This window comes from Symsagittifera roscoffensis, chromosome 10, assembly GCF_963678635.1.
Source record: "Symsagittifera roscoffensis chromosome 10, txSymRosc1.1, whole genome shotgun sequence".
Taxonomy (NCBI): Eukaryota; Metazoa; Xenacoelomorpha; order Acoela; family Convolutidae; genus Symsagittifera; species Symsagittifera roscoffensis.
The window spans coordinates 27281549-27304248 of record NC_087071.1 but is presented as its reverse complement, the minus strand read 5'-3'; the positions used below and the strand labels follow the sequence as shown (position 1 = coordinate 27304248).

Genomic DNA, 22700 nt, shown 5'->3' with positions numbered 1-22700 from the left:
AACTGATGATCAGGTAGTGCCATTTGTTGGATAAAATTAGAACGGTTTTCAGTTATAACAAATAAAATTAAAAAACTGCTGAGGCTGGAATAACTCTTCATGAATCACAATCCAATTAAAATCCTATTCTTTGAAGGTAACAGTTCAAATAATTTGATTGAATTCGTATTCAACACAAGTTGAGTACGTTACTTATAGGCCGGATAACAAATTATAGCAGTTTTGCAGGAGGCTGATATTTATTAGTTTTCAAAGTTTTAATTTATATCACTAATGTTTGTTGCATTGACACTGAGGACAGTTTAAACTCATACTAAACAGAAAACAGGAGGATTTTGAGTTGTCATTTGAAGTTTGGAAGATTTTAATGATTTTTGCGAACCATGATGAACTAATAAATTTCTTGCAGTACTGGATTGTCATTTTTGGTGCAAAATTGCAGTCTCAGTGCTTGCATACAATTTATAAACGTTTTCCAGACGTTGTAACCAGCAGATTTTTTTTCACAGTACTTATTGTTGTTCCGACTTTCGATGCAAAATTAACGGAATATTTGTGCTCGGGGTGGGTTTTTTTTTCTTCAGACAAATTTTGACTTTTTAACTAGCCATTTTTGACGAATTTTTTTAAATCATGCGAAATTTATTCTTATCCTGAGCTTAAATTTTAAAAAGTATTTCACCTGTGACCATTTTTCGTAAAGTTATGGGGGCTTAAAGATCGCCATTTTGACCAATTTGGGTCAATTAACGCGCGATATATTTCGCTCTATTAACGCGTTAGCGGAGATTTAATCCGTCTTAGAAATCGATCCAATTTGGTTGAAAGACGCTTAGTTGCCATAATTGATTTATAACAATTAGCAAAATCTATTTTTTTGTGCTTTATATGGCGTGTGGGGGGATGATTTCATGAAAAAATTTTCAAATTTTACATTTTTTTTTAAATTTTATTTTATTACATTTAATTTTTTTATGTTACTACTGCTTCATAAACCTTAAAAGGCATTCGGAACACTCAAGGCTTCGCCCTGATACGAGCAGTCTTGTTCCAATTTTCCTAACGAAAGTAACGGAATATTTGTGCTCGGGTAGGGTTTTGGTTTCTTCAGACACATTTCGACTTTTTAACTAGCCATTTTTGACAGATTTTTCTAAGATCATTCAAAAGGTATTGTTGTCTTGAGCTTAAAATCAAGGAAGACTGCTCGTATCAGGGCGAAGCTCTGAATGTTCCGAAAGCCTCTTATGGTCTATGGAGCAGTGATATTATCGAAAATTTGAAGGTAACAAAATAAAATAATTTTTTTTTTTCTGAAAAGTTTGAGATTTTTTGTGCAAATATCTCCCCAAGCGCTATAGTAAGTTCAAAGTGATAAATTTTGCCCCTATTAACAAATCAATTATGGCGTATAATCTTCCTTGAACCAATTTGGAACGATTTCTTAGACGGATTAAATCTCGCTTACGCGTTAATAGCGCGAAATATATCGCGCGTTAATTGTCCCAAATTGGCCAAAATGACCAAAATGGCAATCTTTAAACCCCGATAACTTTACGAAAAATGATCACAGTGAAATATTTTTTCAAATTTAGGCTCAGGACAACAATAGCTTTCGAATTTTGTCAAAAATGGCTAGTTTAAAAGTCGACGTTTGTCTGAAGAAAAAAACCCAGCCCGAGCACAAATATTCCGTTACTTTCGTTACGAAAGTTGGAACAAATTTTTTTTATGGGATCATTTTTTGTGTAAGCGGAGACTTGATTCATCTTAGAAATCGTTCTAAATTGGTTTAAGGAAGCTTATATGCCATAATTGATTTGTTAATAGGAGCAAAATCTATCATTTTGTACTTAATATGGCGTCTGGGGGCATGTTTTCACAAAAAAAAGCTCAAGTTTAGAAAAAAAGAAATTTAATTTATATTTTTACAATTAGATTTTTCATGCTGTTGCTTTGCTGCTCCAAAGACCTTTAAAGGCAGCCGGAACATTCAGGGTTTCGCCCTGATACGAGCAGTTTCGCTCGGGATATCAAATTTAAAATTTTTCAAAGTCATTACGATATTGGCCTATTTAAATAATTTGAGCCTAAATGCAAAATTAATTTTAAGTGCACCCTGAAAATGAGCTTCAAAATTTTATTTGTTTTTTAGGAAGCAGTTTATTCAACCTCGCTATAAATTATTTGTTGTTATTGAAATCAAAAAGAATCATCGAAAGGCAAAATGCAAGAGATCTGTTTTCTTTTATGCGTTGAAATATTTATTTTCGAATGTCTAGTACTAAAAACTATATTCGAATAACATCGAGATCACAAGCCGCTTTATACAAAAAGGTTTCAATTTGTGCATTTTTTCATTTAGCTTCTTGTATTTACACCGCTGCGGTGGAGAAGGTTTCTTTTCGCTTACTAGGTTACATTTAACATCGAATCATTTGGTTTTCCTTGGTTTTGAAGGAAAAACAGACTACCCAAACGCTGCGACTTGCTTTTTTCACCTTGCAGCTCCAATGGTTGTGAAAAAGTTTGCGCAAATTGGCTGTCCGAAGCTGTGATTCAGTATTCAATACGTTCCGCGAGTTAAGAAGAGCTGTGTTCAACCAATTCATTTGACAATTGTTGAAAAATATGCGAATGAGGGCACTCATGCGCAGTTTTGATGGTTTTTTCAGGCATCACACAACAACTTTTAGTTTACTTTCTATATGAAAAAAGTAAATATATTAAGTCAAATAACCTTTTAATAAGCGGTTTCAATCTTCATGATTTTTTAAACTAGAGTCAGCCCCAATCTTCCAAATTTTGCCAAACCTAAATTTTGGTCAATTTCGGAAAAACCTAAATTTGAGTTTAACCTAATAATAAAATGGAGGATCAGATAAGGCGACAATAAACGTGAACCAAATTATATGATTGAGAAGAAAATGCAATCGAACATAATGAAAGTCTGAACTTAACAAGAGTTAAAAAGGCTACCGCCTTTTGGTGTCTGTCCTGTTTTCCGGTTTGTTCTATGGGGACACAACTTTTTGATGCAGTTGAAAATATTAGAAAATTTTATGACGAAGTCAGGTAAAATATTATGTAAAATGTCATGTTAGGTAAAATCTCAACCATGATATCATATGAATTAGGATTTTTTATGTTTCTTTGGCTTTCAAAATCAAAGATGGAATATTTGTTCCCGGTCTGGTTTCTTCTCCAGACAAAGGTCAACTGGCCGTTTTTGGAAGAATTTTTCATACCATTTGAAACATGTTAGAGTGAACGGTTAAAAAATTAAAAAAAAAAAAAGATTTTGCAACGGCAAGTACAGAAAAAGCTACTGAATTGAGGTTTCATTTGGCCACATTTATCCAAAATGCGAGAACTAACGCGCGTGTTATTTAGTATCTTATCAAAACATAAGGGAACAAACAAATCCTGCAAACTGATTTCCTCTTTTCATACGTTACCAGACGCAAAACTAAAACATTTATCAAAATATTTACGGGAATAAGATTAGCAATTAATACTGAAAAATAAAAAAAATCAATTTTTTTGAGCAAAAAATTGAGCCACAATATTTTTCAAAGGTCGTTTTGAACAATCGGGATTTTTTCCTGATGCGAGCAGTATTGTTTTGTTTGAATAAGAAACCCCCTCAAAAAATTTTATGAAGAAACCAGTAGCTTTCCCTTTGTCATACCTCAACGTATGATCTTCTAATTCTGGAATCCGAATGGATCGATAAACTGATACTCTAGTACGCAGCGAGGTAAAAAAACTGACTTTAACTAACGTTTTTTTTGGTCTGACCGTTCGTTTGGCCATCGTTCGAGAGAAGGTCTCTCAAAATCGACCAACCGGCCGAATGTATGGTTATAACCATAGCATATATATACGCGTAGCATAAATAACATGTATATGTATGTATCTAGATTGTCGATCCATGCCGGATGACATTCCCCCTCGACAAAATTTTTTAACTGACTATAAATATAAATTGAGTTCTAGGGTCCCCGTGGGACCTTTCCAGTTTTTTGAAATTTTAGTCCTCGTGGGACTTTGAGTTTTCTCCTTCAATTATTTCCGTCTGTTGGTATTTCCTCTTCTAGTTTGTTATGTTCTTCGTCTTCTTGCATTTCTGTGTGTCCCGTTTTCTGTGTGTCGATGTTCTTGACGAATAGAATGTCGTTGTTGTTGTCTACGTTTTCGTCCTCCGTTGGGGACGTCAGGTCCACTACTTCTGTTTGTCTGGCACTGTGTTTTGAGCTGATGGCCTCAATAAACGTTACACAAGCTTGATACTGAATCTATTTCAAAACGAAATTCTTTTTGTCCCTCGTTTTTTTCGTTATCATTTTCGTTTATCGTGTTTATTGGCACGGCATTTCCGAATGGCGGTTTCTTGTCGCCGATTCATGATGAGCGCCGATTGGCGGTTTCTTGTCGACTTTCTTTGGGTTGCCAGTGCTTTGGCTGGTGTGTTTTTCTGTTTCTGTCTTTTTGGAGATGGGACTACATCTTGTGAAGATGTTGTGGATCGGCTATCGTCTGAGTGGCTCGATTCTGTCTTTTCTGGTTGGGTATTTGCAGTCTTTTTCTCCAATACATCGTCCGTCCTTGCTATTTGGAGTTTCTGTGCTGGGCGCCCTCCTGATCTTTTGCCCGTTGCCTTTGCCTTTCTCTTTGTTGGGCTGCTTGTCTGTGTTGCCAGTTTTTTTTTCGTTTGTTTTACCGGCAGGCCCCTGTTCTCGTCCTTCTTGAACATTGCGTGTTGTGGCGCGCTGGGAGTCTCTATGTTTAAAAAATGTAGGCATGGTCCAGATCTCCGTGCGGATTTATACGCGACATAATCACTAAGTCGGGATGGTCTATATGGCCCGTAAATTAGGGGATTAGGAACAAATGCTGCTCCGCTGTTCCTCAATAATCTAGGTTGTTTGCCGAATATTTGTACCCATGCGTTAAGTGGAGTGTATGTTAGAAATTTTTTCCGTGAATCTTTTTGAAACTTCGTTCAAATGTTTTGGGATTTTTGACTTTTTTTGCTATTCTAATAGTCTTTCTCGCCACCTGCTCAATGCGTTTTTTAGTAAGTGCGTCTATTGTTCTCTGTACCCCTTTATATCTTACGTTAAGCTTATCCTTGGCTTGTTCTATAACTTTAAGACCTGCACCTGTTTTTTTTGTGGTGTAGATTTTGATTTTTGTAGTTTCTTTGGCATTTGTGTGCTCGTTTTTCCTTTTTCTTTGATTGAGATTGAGAAGTCTCTTGATTTGTATATCCATGCTGGATGACACCCTTTTTAGATTTCTTGGATGTTTCAGTTCAATGTTTTTTTCTCTCCTGCAAAAATGGTAACTTCTTGTAAAATGCTATTTTTTCTGTTTTCTAAATATTATGAAAATTTTTAAGTATTCATCATTCATATCCTTGAAATCATGACTAATTTCAACCTCGGTTTTTATTCAAAAAACCAACCAATTCATGCAAAGAGAATCATAAATCTTGATAAAGTTCTCTTTTTGTGTTGGTTATTTACAAAATGAACTATGTGGGCTCCATTATTTTGTATTTTTTATAAAAAAGGTATTTTAGCAGACAGCATTGAAATATTGAGGCTTTAACAACCAGTTTGGTCTGCACTTCTTTCTTTTATGATCTGTTTTTCTCGCCTTTCTTCTTTTATGTTTATACCGTAACTGGTTTAACTGGTTTAAAAAAAGTTTTGTCTCGAAAACAGCCATGCATTTGCGTCAAAACTGATGGAATCTTTGGAATCCATTTTGAACAAAAAACGAAAAAAATGGACAAAACTTTCAGATTGCATAAGTTTTTGAGAAAAGTTTCCATCTAATGTCATCTGATATCTGATAATACTTCCGTCCCATTATAAACCCATACAAACTATAGCCCTCTCGATAACTGAGTATATGGAAACATAAATATCATTGTTAGTGGGTTTGGGTATTATAATGCGAATTTACCATTACTGTTCAGGAGATTCAAATTAAATTTTTCCTGATAATTAGATTGAACAGATATGCAATTTGTAATCAAGTGTGAAACTATGCGAAATATGGTGCATTTTCTTCTGGTTACCAGGGCCGAGGTTCGCGGCTTGCGTCCCGACAAATAACGGTCACGCAAACGGCCATCGCGCGAAGAAAATTTTTTTCTTGCGCAATCCTCCTATCCTGCTTTGTTGTGCAAAATCGCGCAAAAATATTTTGGTCGCGTTATTTAGCAACACTTTTATGGCGCGCAAACTTTTTATGGCGCGCAGAGTCTTCTTGGTCGTGCAGAAAAGCAGTGCAGAAGGCATTTAGTCATGTACAATGTTTTCGCTGCAAAAAACTGCGAAAACCATTTTGAGCCCTGTTAGTTGCAACATACCGTTTTTGGGTCGCGCAAAGTAACGATAATTTTTTTTGGATCGCTCAAAGCCTCGGAAACCTTTTTGGTCGGTGAAACTTGCAATATACTTTAGTTGCATACCTCGTCCCAGTTAGTTATCTGTCCCATTGACGATCGTTTTTTGATGATAATTCAGTTCTTTTCGAGCTCAGGTGTTCGACTCATGATTCGACCAAAACGACGATCGAAATTACGATGATGAAACACAGTTACGACGATCGAACCAAGGCTATAGTCAAACAAAGCCGAAGCTTGGGTCGAACAGAGTTGAATCATAAGTTGAATCGAACATTGTCGATAGAGCCGAACAGAGTTGAATCGTGAGTAAAAAAAGCCGAATCATGAGGAGTCGAAAAAAATCTTTCCAGGGTCGAATCATGAGTCGATCTAGTTACTTAATCTTAATAATTCCTTGTATAAATCTACGATCCTTAAGTTTGTGGCACTTATTACTAAATTTGGCTGCTTTGAAAAAAAAATTTAAAAAAAACGTATATCAGTTTTATTCTATTGCCAAAAACTAATTGAGTCTAGTAAAAGGGCAGTTGAGCAGTATACAAAGAGCAGTAGACATTTTAAAACAAAATCGATAATTTTGCCGAAAGACAATTTAGTACTTTTGAACAAACTCGAGCTAATTTTATGAAATTCGAACAAAAACCGGTAAGTATTAACAAAGTCCAACAATGTCCGGTAAAGACAAATAAAATCGAAAATGGACATCGTTCGAATCAAAACGTCAAAAGCGGACATTATTCGAACCAAAAAGTCAAAATCGGACATTGTTCGACCTTTTCGGTCGAATCATGAGTTGAGCACCTCAGATCGGGTTGTGTGTCGTGAGGTATTAAGATTACACAAAAAGATGAGGTATTTTCATTATGAAAAAATGCTAGCCAAACAATTCTCATATATGGGAGAGGAAAATGCGAATCATATTGTTTATAAATGGATGGTCTATTTATGAGAATTTTACGACTAGCTTTTTTCTTCTACTATAAATTAAGTGTCTTCTACAAAAAGTTAAGTGTTTTTTTGTTTTTTGTGTAATCTTCATTATGTCATCTTTACTGCCAAGTCTTCTAATGCAGATTATCTGTGATTATACTGCCACTTAACCTATGGGTTGTTCTCAATTGAAAAATATTTTGAAAAGTCGTGAGGTATTGAAGATTACACAAAAAACAAAAAAATACTTAACTTTTTATAGAAGACACTTAACTTATAGAAGAAGAAAAAAGCTAGTCGTAAAACTCTCATAAATAGCCCATCCATTTGAAAAACAATATGATTTGCATTCTCCTCTCCCATATATGAGAATTGTTTGGCTAGCATTTTTTCATAATAAAAATGTATGGTCATAAAGGCAACTTGAATAATTAAATAGATAAATAATGAGTTTCGTTTTAATTTTTTTTGTGTTCTTCGATGAGCACAAATTTTCAAAACATTTTTCAATTGAGAACAACCCTTAGGTTAAATGGCAGTATATTCACAGATAACCTGCATTAGAAGACTTGGCATTAAAGATGACATAATGAAGATTACACAAAAAAAAAACAAAAAAAAAACGCTTAACTTTTGCATATGGCTAGAAAGCTTCTACTTTGAAAGATTATCGTAATTCAAGTGGTTCGAAATTGTAGCCTTGTTTTTTGACTGACATTTTACTAATTTTGTCATATTGGCGTTTATACATAACACTCATTGTAATTTTTGGTGATATTGTGTAGAAAAATGAGTCTGGACTACATAAAAATAAAAATTTACAATTCTTTTTTATGACCAGACAGTTTCAATATGGAAGAATGCTAGTCTTACTGATTCCATATATGAGAATTGTATGACTAGCATTTTTTTTCATAGACAAACTGTAAGGAATTGTAGGACTAGAATTTTTAGTGTATGGAGGTCAACCCGGGGTATCATTCCGTGTGGTTTCATTCCGTGTGGTTTCGTTTCTTCTGTCCTGAGGTATCATTCGGGCTCTCTCAGAATGTTTTTTTTCGCATTGATTTAGGTGAAATTTTGATTGGATTACAGTTCAAGTTTAAATCTGTTTCTAAGCCTTCCACTTTCACATTGAGCAGTCGATAGTTAGCGCCGGTGGAATAACCGTTAAAATAGGCTAGTTTTGATCCTCAAAAGTTATGGAGCCAGAGACAACGTGGAAGTATTGTATGAATCGTTTTTGTGATAGCATCCCGTGAAACTCTTCAATTTTTAATGTAGAAAAAAGATAAAGCCGATGCATACGTACCAGTAATAAATTTTGTCAAAATCAATTGGAAATGAAAAAAAAATCACCCTCAAATCAGAAACTGGGACATGAAATGAAGTTATGGGCCAGCTAAACAAAAAGCAGCTTCAACCAATTCTTTACTATTTTCACTAACTGAGTATCTCAAATGTTTAATAAGTTTTTTTGAGAAGTAATGGAAAAAAAATTGAAACATTGCAGTTTTGGCGAGATGCGCAAGCTCTGAAAATTGTAAACTCGTTGGACGCTCTTTTGAACTGTAATGGCTGAAAAAATGCTGAACGAATTTCAGTTAATTTTTCATGAACGAACAAAGACACAAGTACGCGAGGAGCATAATCTTCCGTAAGAAAAAAACAGTGGAAGCAATGGATCTCAATCCGACCAAATTAGAAATATTACATTTAAAAAGATTATTTTTTAAATTTTGGAGAATTGTTTTCATCTAAGGTCCTCCGTACCTTAATATGGCTTCTTTTCATTATATACTCAAGCAAACTGTACTCCTACCATAACGTCAACAACTCGAGGGCTGTATATATCTTTGATGGTAGGCTGTGGGGTTATGTGTACTAGGGAAAAGCTCCTAGAATTTGAATTTGTTGCCTAATTGTCTAATTGTTGAGATAAACTTATTAAATAGTTTCAGAGATGGAAAATTGTCTAAAAAGCTTAATTGTTGTGATAAATTTATTAAATGGTTTCAGAGATGGAAGATTTAAATGATGTTATATCACAAATCAATCACATCAAAGAATCAATCTAAACCGGAATCGAAGGAGAGGCACAGAGTCTTCTTTTCTAAAAACTTTTTGAAGTAATCGAACTTCAACAACGTAAAAAAGCAATTCTAGAAAACGCGCAATGTCAAATAAAAGATAAAGCTGTTGAAAATTTCAACGATATACACGAAAAATCCGAACGGGTTGTAGAAGTGGAGAAACATTCGAGAAAGCTTTGCTTTTTTTTGTAAACCTTGACTATGGTGGAAACCCGATGTCAGCAAACTAAATTTCAAGCGTCACTATCTGAAAGTCAATCTTAGCGTCAACAATCTAGCCGCCCGTCACTCTTTGTCACCAGTGATTGTTAAATTGATTTTTCATGCGGATAGAGATATAGTGTGGAGAAGGAAAGGATGGCTGAAAAATGTTCAAAATTTGAGAAAACCTTCCTATCATGATTGAGAGATGCCTAACTCCTGGAGACGGAAAATTAAAACAAGAAGCTAAACAATTGGGATTACCAGTTTACACACACAAACAAAATATATACGCCAGTAATGCCAATAGCTTCTCACAAGACCCCTTTCAAGTGAAGTCCAGCATTGAGCTTGAATCTTTTCTCCCCCAGAGTAGCGTAGCAAATAATTATCCGGAAGAATCATCAATGGAAGCAGACACTACCTTTAATTATGGAGCGTGGGCCGAAACAACTGAAGCCCTATGTTACCACTACCGCTACAAAAAAACCCGAATCAGGAAGGAGCGTTCTGCGACCAAACAGAAAGTTCATGCTCTCACCACTTGAAGAAACAAATCGAAGTAATCTAGCTAAAGACATAAGCAAGGCTCTAGTACCAGCCATTGTTAGTGCTATTCAACCTATTGCTAAAGTTGCTAGAAATTCATCACCTCACAAAGAAACTCCCTTTTCAGTCGAGAATGGATCCGATTAAAATACATCTGCTGAAATTTCTGTGCTACTCAATCACGCTAGTTCCTTTTAGAAATAAGTTAAAGACTTACAAGCACTTATATGTTGTCTTAAATCTCCGCCATCAAAATTATGTGTAAATGAAACATGGTTAAATACTCAAGTTGTTTATATAGCTTTACTTATAAAAGGTTATGATCAATACAGAATGAAGTCTTGTAAATTGCGAGGTGGAGGTGTGATGATTCCAGCCCTGAAGGGGATCAACATTGTTGAAGAATTGCCGATAGTTCTTGATGAGGCGTTGTCGGCGAAAATCTCACACCAAGGTTTCCATTTTGCAATAACGGTATTATTTAACCCTCCAAGAATAAACAAATATGAATTTTTTGAAAAGTTTAGATACCTTTCTCGAGTGCACATCTTCTTAAATACCACAGATTGTATGCGGAGATTTTAATATAGATACATTAAAAACCAATTTGATAAATGGAAATTACAAGAACACGTTAAACTCATATGGTTTTGATTCTCTTGTCATAAAGGCAACCCGAGTGTCATCAGTATTCAAACCTTGTCGCGATCATTTTACTGTGAGAGATATAGATAAAGCAAATGTAAATGTCCTTGAACACCAAGAGTTTTATGATCATTATCCTTATAGTCCTATTTATTCATATGAACAAAAAATTGGAAGAAGGCCTTGACAATTTCAGGGATACCTTCTTTTCGAAATTCTCCGATCTAGTTGGCAAGTTCTTTTTTTCTCGATCATCGTTTAAAAGACTTTTAAAAATTGAGTACTAATGAAAGTTTTGACAATTTTCAGCTCCTTTTTCGAAACACATTTTATGAATATGAATCAATTTTAGAGCAAAAACATTAAAAAGTTTACCCTCCATGGTTTACAAATCAAGCAAAAAACTTGAGAACCAAGAAAAGTAAGTTACATAACAGTTGGGTGAGTAATAAAAAGAAAACGAACAAACTGTACCAACTTGAGCAAGCGAGGTAACAGTTAGAAAAAGAAATAAAAACTACACAAAAAGTCATTTAATTCAGAAAATTCGATAAATATATCGGAGACTCTAGACAAAATTTCAAACGGCCTTCGACTCTGATGGAACAATTCAATATTTTCTTTGTAAACATGGCTTTAACTATCCAAAAAAAATATGAACTACCAAAGTCCCATATATCCTCCTGTAAGAGTGTTTTTTTTTCTTGCAGAGGACAACAACTAATGAAATAATTGCATCCATAGATAAGCTACCCGCGAAAATTTCTCCAGGTGATAACAACATAAACAACCAAATAATCAAAATAGCAGTCTCGCTTTTTCGCCAATTCTCTCGAAATTAATCAATGTATCATTTCAAGAAGGCAAATTTACATATGAATCAGCAAAAAAGAGAAAGTTTGCCATTACACAAAGGTGGATCAGAGAACGATGAAAACAATTACGTCAATTTGCAATACTGAATGCTTTGAGTAAGTTTTATCAGCGAGTATTGTACAATATAGAATATACATATTTCGAGAAATTCAGTATGCTTTTTAATCAACAGGTTGGGTTCAGAACTAAGCATAGCAGTATTGATCCCTTAGCAGAGGTAACTGAATGTTTAAGATACTATTGATACTAAGATACTATCTGAAAAAAGCGTTTGATATTATTGATCATAACTTGCCAATTTAAAAATTGAACGTTTACGGAATAAGAAGCAAAGCATCAGACTAGTTGAGCAATTATCTGAGTAATCGCGAACAGCGTGTTGAAATGTCTGGAGCAAGTTCTTCCTGGAAACACAATAAATGTGGTGTGCCACAGGGATCAATTTTAGGTCATCTGCTGTTCCTTTTCTATATAAACGATCTTCCTAGTGCAAGTGAATACACTGGAATGTTTCTATTCGCAGACGATACAAATTTAATGCTCTAGGATGCACAGCTTCAGAAGTTAAAAATGATTTGAATAATATAAGTGTTTGGTTGAATGCTAGCAAACTTTTTTTGAACTTGGACAAAACAGTGCAATTGAAATTAGGATTAAGTGCTTCCAGTTTGAACCTGTCATTTTCTATCAATCATGAACACGCTACTCGTGAATGTGTCTGCAAGTATTTAGGGACTAGAATAGACTCCAAATTCTCATTTCAAACACAAGCTCAACATGTTTCGAAAAAACTAGCAACACAAAGTGGAATCGTTTGTAAGCTTTGCCATTTTCCCCCAGAGATCAGCTCATCTGTTATTATAAAGCCAATATTAAACCATTGATTCAATACGTTGTTCTTGTATATGGCTGTGGCTGTTGTAGCTATTCGTCTCTAAAACCTATTTTACTCTTAGAAATATTTATCAATTTTTTTTTCAATTTTTGGAAGCGCAGCGACAACGCAAATGATCTTTTCACAAAACACCAAATTTTGTCAGTCTATCAGCTTCATATTTATAAACTACTAAAATTTGTGCTGAAGTCGATAAACAAACTTCATGCAAAATGTTTTATCTTGATGATCTTACCTGTTTTAAAAACAATTCTGGACATAATCTGGACATACTCCGGCTTTTCCAACCCCTTCAAAAACAAAGCTGGGAAAATTTTACATGCGTTCAAGATCAATAAAATGGTATAATACCCTCAAAACAACTGGGTTATTACCCCCAGACTCGTTGTGTTTATCGTTCAGTAAACTATCTCATTTAACACATGAAATAAAAAATTCTTACATTCTAAATAATCCAAAATGAATTAATTATATGTTCTCATAAGCACACCTGACCTAGAGGTAAAAAATGCGACAGGGACACCAGGGATCATGGGTTCGATTCCCCGCGCGTGACGTGAAAATTAAAGGGGTACTAAGGGCTCAGGAGTTTACTGGGTTAAATCTAACAGAGGGATAATAAACCAGGAATGAGTAAGGAAAGGTAAATGGGCAGAATAGGAGAATGTAAAAAGAGAGAGAAAAAGGGCAAAAAAATTAGCTATTTAAATTAGTTTTTAAGTGAATTTGTTCGTTACAAATTTTATTTATTTACAAAGTGATCGTACCGTCCATGGCGCAGCGGTAAAGCGTCAGGGTTCATCGCCGGATTCATTGGTTTGATCCCATCTGGGAACCTCTTCTTTCTTGTATGCATATATACTCATTTCGTTGTGTTTATATAGACAAAGTAGATTTGAAGCAGACCAGCTGATCTCGTTATCTATCCTTTCAAAGTTATATGCAGTTATTCTAATTTGAAAATTGTTTAGAAATATAATCTGTAATTTCGATAAACAAATTCTTCTTCTTCTTTTTTTTAATTCAAGAAACTTTAATACGTTTTTGTCAGTTAATTTGATTGAGCAGATTTAGATTATCCATCCAAACTATAAGTTTCAACGCAATCCAAATGGTTTCAGAAGTTTAGTTAGTAATCTTGCCTCAAGAAAAGTACTTAAATAATTAAAATATTTGGACTGCATCAAATTTTAATTCGACTTTTTGATAAAACTTAGAAGGAGAATACTTTAAAAATTAGGCAATCTACAGCGGATTTTCAAAAAACATTTAATTTGAATCATATCTCATCAAAAAAATGGCTGATTGAAGCCTTTCTTTCTGAAATAGACAGCAAAAGCTTGCCGAATTTTGAAGATATAATTGATTACGTTGAATAATTTTTGTTTGCACATATTTGTGATTTTTTCAGTTTTCAGTACCGTAAATGATGGCCAAGCTCTTTAGTACTCGTTTTACCAAACATGGTTAGTTTTAGACAAAAAACTATAGATGAATGAAGGTCAGTAATTAGGGGTAATGTTTTATTGAGTGATAGGGGTAATTTTATATTGTGGTGGTTTTAGGGGTGATTTTAGGGGTAATTTTTTATTGTGTGTAATTAGGGGTTATTTTTTATTGGATGAGTCAAATGTTGGATTGATCGTAATCGCGAATGAAGAGGGGTCAACTTGGGTTACTGTTCTTTTTAAACAGGGATAGATTGGGTTGGGTAGAGTTCTAAACCCTTAAACTCATCAGGAATGAGAATTTCTGCTGTTTGATTAGAGGAAAAACTGTACTAATAAAAGAGTTCAAAAGGTTGAGAGTCCTGGCAAAGGAGGTGGATCAATGATTACAGGCAAAAGAATTATGAGGACCTGGGTCTTCTTAGGGCTCCTGGCTGTTAGTTCCTTGCGAGCTATAAAAGAGTTTCATATGGGATCAAAAGATTTGAAAATGGGGTACCCGAGACGAGATTTTTCACCTAATTTGAAGCAAGATTTGAGCGGTTTGAGCGGTTTTTTTTAGACGATTACGCTCAAAATCTTGCTTCAAAATGAGCGGTTTGAGCGGTTTTTGACCGGTTACTCTAAAAAAACCGCTCAAAAACCGCGCAAGATTTGAACGGTTTTGAGCGGTTTATCCAAAAAAACCGCTCAAAAACCGCGCACATATATTTCAAAAAAACTACTTGCTCTTTTCGATCTGTTGTTTGACGTATTTTTTGATGTTTTTGCCTGATTTTTTCAAGTCATAAATTTTGCGTGTTTAGTAAACAATTCAAAAGTTTTCAGCAAAAATTTTTGCTACGATCAGTTCTGCAGGAAGAATTCTGTTTTCAAAAGTAGGTCACGACATCTGTCAAACTTTTTTCAAAAGCAAACTTTTACTAAAGAGTTTAATTATCGATTCAAACAGATTATCAACAGTTTTTGTTGTAATCTACAGAAAAAAAATCCATTATAACTAATATGAGACAAAACTAAGAACTTCAAAAATGTATCAGCAATTTATGCCGTGAGATCTAAATTGACCTACTTCCGCAAAATATTTAGCTATGACACTTATTAGTTCAGTTTACAAAACTCAATTGAATTCTCATCCAAATTAATGCCAAGCTACCGCGCAGAATCTTCGATTTCAAATTTCTCGTTTTAAAAAAAACTTTGAACATAATGATTCTGAGTATTTGTTAAAAAGCTGATTCGGAGTGCATCTTATTTGTCTGCATTAATAATGAGTTCATTCTCAGTCTGCATCTAGTTTGATGAGGAGCACTTGATGTGAAACAAAAATTGAATGAATTTTGAAAGTCAGGAAAAACAGCCAATGGCAAATGTTTGCTTGAAGACTCGACGGCATTTCTTCCATAAAAATTATCACCGTGTCACTGATGTTTTTTTTTCCTGGGAGCCAAATTTGTGTATTTTCTAGCTCTGTTTTTCGTTCCAAACTGCTTTGATGAAAAAATTTATAAATAATATGTTAGAAAACCGAGTTTGGCGTCGCTTTAAGTAAAAACAATGTAAAAAAGATAATTTTTGTTAAATTTTTGTTAAAGATAATTTTTGTGAAATAGAGTGCCCATTTCCCGTTCTACTGTCATTTCAATGAAAATTTATTACCAATGATCAAAATAAGCTGCCTAAATTGCCAGCAATTTTTTTCTTAGTGTTTTATTTGTAGATTTTTTTTACTGGTAAAAAATAAGTTTCAGTTTCTGCTGCGAAACAATTGATTATTAATATCATATAGTTTTCTTTTCTGTCTATAGGTCAGAGTATTGTCTGATTAAGGGCCATAACAATTATGAACTTAGAGCTAATTTGACTACTCCTATAAGGCATAATAAAGAAATTAAATTACTCTTCACTCACGGAAAAGCTTTTGCGAAAAAACTGCCCAGTTGGAATCAGTTTTTATTATAAAAAACACTTCACTTGTTTTAAGAGAAAGTTCTATTTTCTGATATATGCACACTTCTCTGATAACTATGAGCATTCAGGCGTGAAGAAATTTTTCAACGAAAGCGTTCGGAACGTCCTTGATTTTTACTTTTGCCAGTTTCCAACTAGTTTCTATAGATCAATTCCAAAGTTTTTCACAGTTTTTCTCATGGTTAGCTTTCTATAGAATTTTGTCCTCGGGTTTCTATTTGAGTTTTTTGTATTAAAAGGTTTTCATGCTCCGTACTTTGTTTACTCTTTGAGCTGTTTAGTATTTCAACTAAGAATGTTCGCTGCCAGAAACAAAGTTAAAAGCCGAGCCCGAAACTTGCTGCACCATCTCTCAATCTCGCCGTCTATGTTTTTATATTTCTGTTCGAACGTTCTCGGGTCCTTTACTTTGGTTGCTATTCTTATTGTTTTCCGTGCTACCTGATCTATCCGTTTTTTCGTGTTTTTGTCTACCGTTGTTTGTAATCCCTTATACCTTATGTTCAACTTATCTTTGACTAGTTCCATAGCTTTAGATTTTGCACCTGTGTCTTTCTGTTGTGTTGTTACGTCCCGCAGCATTTGGAGTTTTGATCTCGTTTGTTGCTGGATACTTCGTCTGCCGACCATCGTTGTAAGTCATGCATTACTTCCGCGGGTAGGAGCGGCTTTGTAAGATTCTTGCGATCTAAACATGCAGGTTTTGCATTCTCCCAATTCAAATTGTTAGGTGAACTATTAGTTGCTAAGTTTGATAAAGGTGTGTTTGGTGTACGTCCCATGTGTGCGTCAAATGGTGAAATTTTTGTTACGCTATGCGGTGTAATTCTGAGTGGTTCGATAATTTGTGCTACATCTGAAGCGAGTTTGTATGATGTATTCGTTTTGTCAATTCTCATAACCGCTAATCTACGTTTCAAAGTTTGTATCATTCTATCAACTCCCCCTATTGCTGTATGGTCATCCACCGGTGCAAATAGTAACATAATATTGTTTGTATAACAAAAGAGTTGAAATTTCTTAGCTCTAAATGTTTGTGCTTGGTCACACCTTATCCTGCGGGGACCCCGTTGTTTGAAATGTATCGTTGCATAAGTTTAATAACAATATCTGCTGTTTTGTTTGTAACGACTTTTGCCGTTGGGAGTTTTGACCACTTATCTGTTGCGACTAAATTATATGCCTCTTTATTTAGTTCATCCAGAAGGGATCCTGCAAAATCTAATTGTACTTCCTCATTTGGTTCAACTACTGGTTTTACTTGGAACGAATGTTTTTTGCCGATGATGTGTTTTAAATTTTTACCTTGTTCGGTGGAGTGTTTGCAATTTTGTGCCATCTGATTATGCGGAAACCATACATGGTTGCTAAAGTCCAGCATCGCTGCCGATCCAGGGTGCGTCAGATGCAGACTATCGAGCACTGTTTGCCCCAACTCTGTAGGGATGACTATTCTTTCGTCTATGAGTAGGCAATCCTCTAGGACATGGAGTCTGTTTCTGATGTTATACCAGTACTGGCCGTAGGAAGCCTTGATTGCTTCCCAATCCCTCTTTTTGACAAAGTTGATAAGGGGCGAAGGTTTCGATCTTTCTTGGTGGCTGCGGTGATAAAACGAACTCCCAATACTCGTTGTAGTTTTTGTCTAAACAAAGGCGTGTCCTCCTCCGATTCCACTGTATTTGTAGTTTTCTCCACCGTAGCGACCAGTTCGTCTATTATCATTTCGTGACTGGCTTCTAATGGGGGTCCCATTGTTGGCGGTTCAATGTTGTGTGCCAGCACCTCTTGTGCGCAGATTTTCGGATCTACCCGACATAAATATCCGTTACTATGTTTTTGGTTTTTTCGGGTGTTTGTGTAGAAGTTGTTGTAGTTCGTGGTTCGGATGTAAATGTTTGTGTAGTTGCTGCTGTAGTAGTCGATTGTGTTTGAGTCGTCGTCGTTTTCATGTTGCAGCCTGAAATGATCCGATCCGTTTGTTTCCGGATGTATTTGTATTTGTGAAGGTGATCTCCGGGAATTTCGATTTTTTGCAAGTGTCGGTTTTCTTTACCTCCCTGGCGTCCCTTACGGGCGTTGATGTTTGTTTGGTGTGTTCTTGCTGTGGTGACTTTTTTACTTCAGGGTAACCTTTCTTTCCCTAGGTGGGAGGTCTTTTATGCCATCTGGGGTCCGAAAGGCTTTCTTCCCTATCTGATGGGCCTTGCCAGTTTTCCCGTGGAGCGAGTCATCCTCTTGTATCCGATGATTTTAGCTCCGTTGGGATGTATCCTTCATTGAATCCCTTGATATCTTTACGGCTCATAGCTGCGTTGTGACATTCGTTAATTGAAATTTTGTGCACAAAGTTTTTCCGGTTTGTCTGAAATTGAAATTGTTTGGATCGGAAGAGAGTTGACTGATTTTCAGCAGATTTTGAGTAAGACTGATTTGTGTTGTTAGTTTGAGAATGACCGGTTGCGGAATGTTTGGAATGTTTCATTGCTAATTGAATTTTTGAAGCTGCTTTCAATAACCCTTTGTTTTCCGCGCGCTTTTTAATCAGCTCATATGGTGCTTTGCTCTGATTGGCTAGATTGTTTAGAATGACATTGTCAATCATTTTCAGGTTATTAATGAATGCCCTAATTGATTCTACAACAAATTCCTCATCATACTCACTAGGGGGTATTGCCAATCCGACCGGATTTCGGGACATGTAGTCAATTAGCCCTATTTTACTCCCAGCGAGATGTTTGATATCGAAGTGAAAGGGAATTAATCGGCCAATCCAACGTGTGAGCCCGCTTTGACTTGTTTTTGATCGCTCACTTGCGTTTAACGCGCTGATTAAAGCTTGATGATCAGTGATGACGGTAAAATGTTTACCATATAAATAGTATTTCAAAAGTTCGATTGCCCACACGACCCCTAACAATTCAAGTTTGTTGACAGAATATTTTCCCTCTAATGATTTCAAGAATCGTGATGCATATGCTACGGCAACCCAACCTTCTGGTGAAAATTGTTCGATTGCAGCTCCTAATCTTGTAGTTGAGGCATCACATACGATGCGAGTATCTAGATGTTGATCAAAGTGTTTGTTTTGTGTTATTTCCGATACCATTTTTAGTATGTTTTTAAATGCTGTGTTATGCTCTGTGGACCATTCGAGTGGTCTATTCTTTAGTATAGTAATGGGCGTAAAGCGGCAGCGATTTGTGCCAATTTTGGAATGTACCGCGGAGATGATGTATGGAACCCATAAAACTTTTTAGTCGTTTAAATGTTTTTAGTGGTGATAGTTTTTCAATAGCCTCAGTTTTTTTTACAAGTTGGTTTTGTACCCTCGCTAAAAACAGTAAGTCCTAACCACTCAACTTGTTTGCATGCAAACTTGCATTTATCCAATGATATTGCCAAGTAAGTTTTCTTCGTCTAGTTTTTTACGAACTGATTGTAACTTTTGTTTTTGTGTATCCAACGATCCTTTTGTGACAATCAAAATATCGCCCAAATAAGCGTAAGTGTTCGTGCAATTTGTAAGAATTAAATCGATCGCTTTTTGAAATTCGGCTGGCATATCCGTGAGGCCATAAAATCCTGTTTAAAATTGATAAGTTCCAGTAGCGTTGCCCCCAATAAGACTAAAGTTGCATTGTTCTTTGGTCGTTTTATCCAATGGGATTTGTGAATATGCGTAACGAAGGTCGAGTGTTGAAAATAGTGTTTGTTGAGATTTGTCTGATTTTAACACCTGCGCGATATTATCTAACAGGAGTTCAATGTTGGGCATTTCTTAGAGTCTAGTGCGAGTTTGACTGTTTGATCTTTTTTGACTGTGATAACAATTGGACCAATAAATTGTTGGTCCGAGCATTTATCTAATTTGATGATGTGATTTTGATCCATCAATTTGTTGAGCTCCCCTTCAACTCTTTCCTGTAAGTGTACCGGAATACGTCGTCCTTTCTGTTGTATTGGCATGAAGTCTTTACTGAATTCAGTTTTCATCATGTTATTTTTTGATTTTCCGATACGTATGCATAGTTGTTGGAAATTATCATTAACCCATTGTTTGATATCCGGATCCGATTCTTCTTGTTCGCGAATGTTCAATACAGTTTGTTTGTTTGTTTCTTGAATTAGCCTGACACCGATTTTTGGTAGTAAATTGCGTCCGATGATATTGTCTTTTTGATCATCTACAATGATGAACGGGGCTGATTGAATCTTCCAGCCTCCCGATTCAATTGTTATAATTATTCGTCCCTTCGGGATTATTGTTTCACAATTATAACAAACCAGAAATCTGGCTTGTTATAATGGTGAAACAATAAATCCGAAAGGAAGATTGATTATAACCATTGAATCAGGAGGCTGGAATATTCAATCAGCCCCATTTATCATTGTAGATGATCAAAAAGCCAACATAAGAGGACGCAACATACTACCACAAATATGTGCCAGGTTGATACAAAAAAACACAAAAACAAAATGTGTTAACCGTACGCAAGCAAGAGCAATCAGATCCGGAAATCAAAATGTTCAGATCGACAATTTGTTAGCCCAATTGTCATAACAGTCAAACGCGCGTTAGATTCTAAGAAAATCAACAAATTCATCCACAAGAACGAATATCAAATGCCCAACATTGAATTGCTGTTGGACAAAATTGCATAGATGTAAAATCAGACAAATCCAAACAAACACTTTTCTCAACACTCGACCTCAGCTACGCATATTCACAAATCCCATTGGATAAAACAACCAGAGTACAATGCAACTTTATTCTTTTTGGTGGTAACGCCACTGGGATCTATCAGTTCCAAACAGGATTTTATGGCCTCACGGATATGCTAGCTGAATTTCAAAAAGCGATAGATCTAACTCTTACAATTTTTACGAACACCTATGCCTATCTGGACGATATACTCATCGTAACAAAAGGATCTTTGGATCTTCACAAACAAAAGTTGCAATCAATTCTGAAGAAACTGGACGAGGAAAATCTTGCGATATAATTGGATAAATGTAAGTTTGCATGCAAGCAAAATGAGTGATTAGGTTTCAACATTCACAGCGAGGGAACAAAAACCCTTATAAGAAAAACTGAGGCCATCGAAAAACTATCACCACCAAAAACTTTCAAACAACTAAAAAAGTTTAAGGGCTCCATAAACCATCTTACACGATATATACCGAAATTAGCTCAAACCGCTGCCGCTTTACGCCCATTATTAAAAAACACAGAAAAAAAACAAACCAGTTGACTGGTCAACAGAGCATAACACAACTTTCAAGAACATATTTAAATTGGTAGCTGGAATAACACAAAATAAAACATTTTGACCAACATCGTGACACTCGCATCGTATGCGATGCTTCTACTACATGATTAGGAGCTGCTCTGGAACAACATTTTAACTTTTTGTGGTAGTATGTTGCGTCCTCTTATGTTGGCTTTGTGATCATCTACAATGATAAATGGGGCTGATTGAATATTCCAGCCTCCTGATTCAATGGTTATAATCAATCTTCCTTTCGGATTTATTGTTTCGCCATGGTAACATGCCAGACTCCTGGCAGTGTCGTCTGGTGGGATACACTTGAAGAGTGCTGATCTATTGTTTTGTTTGGATGCGCCGTGCGGTTTTTTCATTCAAAAACGACATTGAACTTCCTGAGCCGGCAATAGCAAATAATTGTTCTGCCTTTGTTTTTTTTTACTACATGTCCATTCAGATCATTTTCTGACAGGAGATTTGTATTCTTGATCTCAAAAGATTCAGCGATTGCCATAACCGAAAATTTGTCTATTTGATATTCATCCCATCCATTATTTGATGTAAACTCGGCAAAAGCTACCGGATCGTTTTCCGTTTCGAGGCTTTCTGTTTCTATTTCTTCCTGTTGCTCATCCTGCCGGGTTCCTAAATATTTAACGTTTGCAAAATGACCTCGTTTGGCACATTTTGAACAAATTTTATCTTTCGCCGGGCAAAATTGCAGGTGATTCTGATTGTATTGGTTTCCGCACTTATAGCATTGTTTTGAACTGTTTGTATTGTTATTTCTTTTTTGTCCTCTTGTATTTTGTGATCCGCGTGGATATGGTCGACCGCGGAAACCGCCTCTATCTCTTTGTGAGTTTTGATTATTTGCCGAACTATATCGACCACCCCGAGTGTTTATATAAGGTATGAGTTCTTGTTTTGGTGTAGTTTGTCCCCTGAATGGGTTCATGTTCATAGTTCGACTATGTTCAATTCCTTTTTCTCGACGAATTGCATACTCGTATGCGTCTTGTGGGGTTCGTGTTTGTGCTAACAGTTCTTCCGCAATTTTTTCCGCAATTTTTTCCGCTGTAAACACGTCTCTAACCCATTCATCTTCTCTGTCTCCACAATCAACCCGTGAGGCCAATTCGACGAGGCCTGCAAGAAATTGTTCCAGACTTTCAGTTTTCTTTTGTTTACGGCAAATAAAGTTATATTGCTCGAACGCTACAATTCTATTAGTAACGAATATATCCTCCAATGCTGTCATGAGTTCTTGCGTGGTTACATTGTGTAATACAAGGTTAGATCGTTTTTGTTGAACTTGTCTTTGGCCTTCTGCCCCCAGGCAGAGAAGAAGATAGCTCCGGACCCGTGCGTCTGCTTCGTTCCATCTGTATGAGTTAC

The 22700-nt window shown here is 35.7% G+C and overlaps 1 protein-coding gene across 1 annotated transcript in view; it reads left to right on the top strand.

The window, feature by feature from the left end:
- Positions 1–9291: 9291 nt before the first annotated feature.
- The window catches only part of LOC134855116 (splicing factor 3B subunit 1-like), a 602997-nt gene continuing 589588 nt past the window's right edge, over positions 9292–22700 (top strand). The window contains exon 1 of the mRNA XM_063871518.1: positions 9292–9309. The gene's annotated coding sequence lies outside the window, so the exon portion shown is untranslated. The remainder of the gene's footprint in view (positions 9310–22700) is intronic.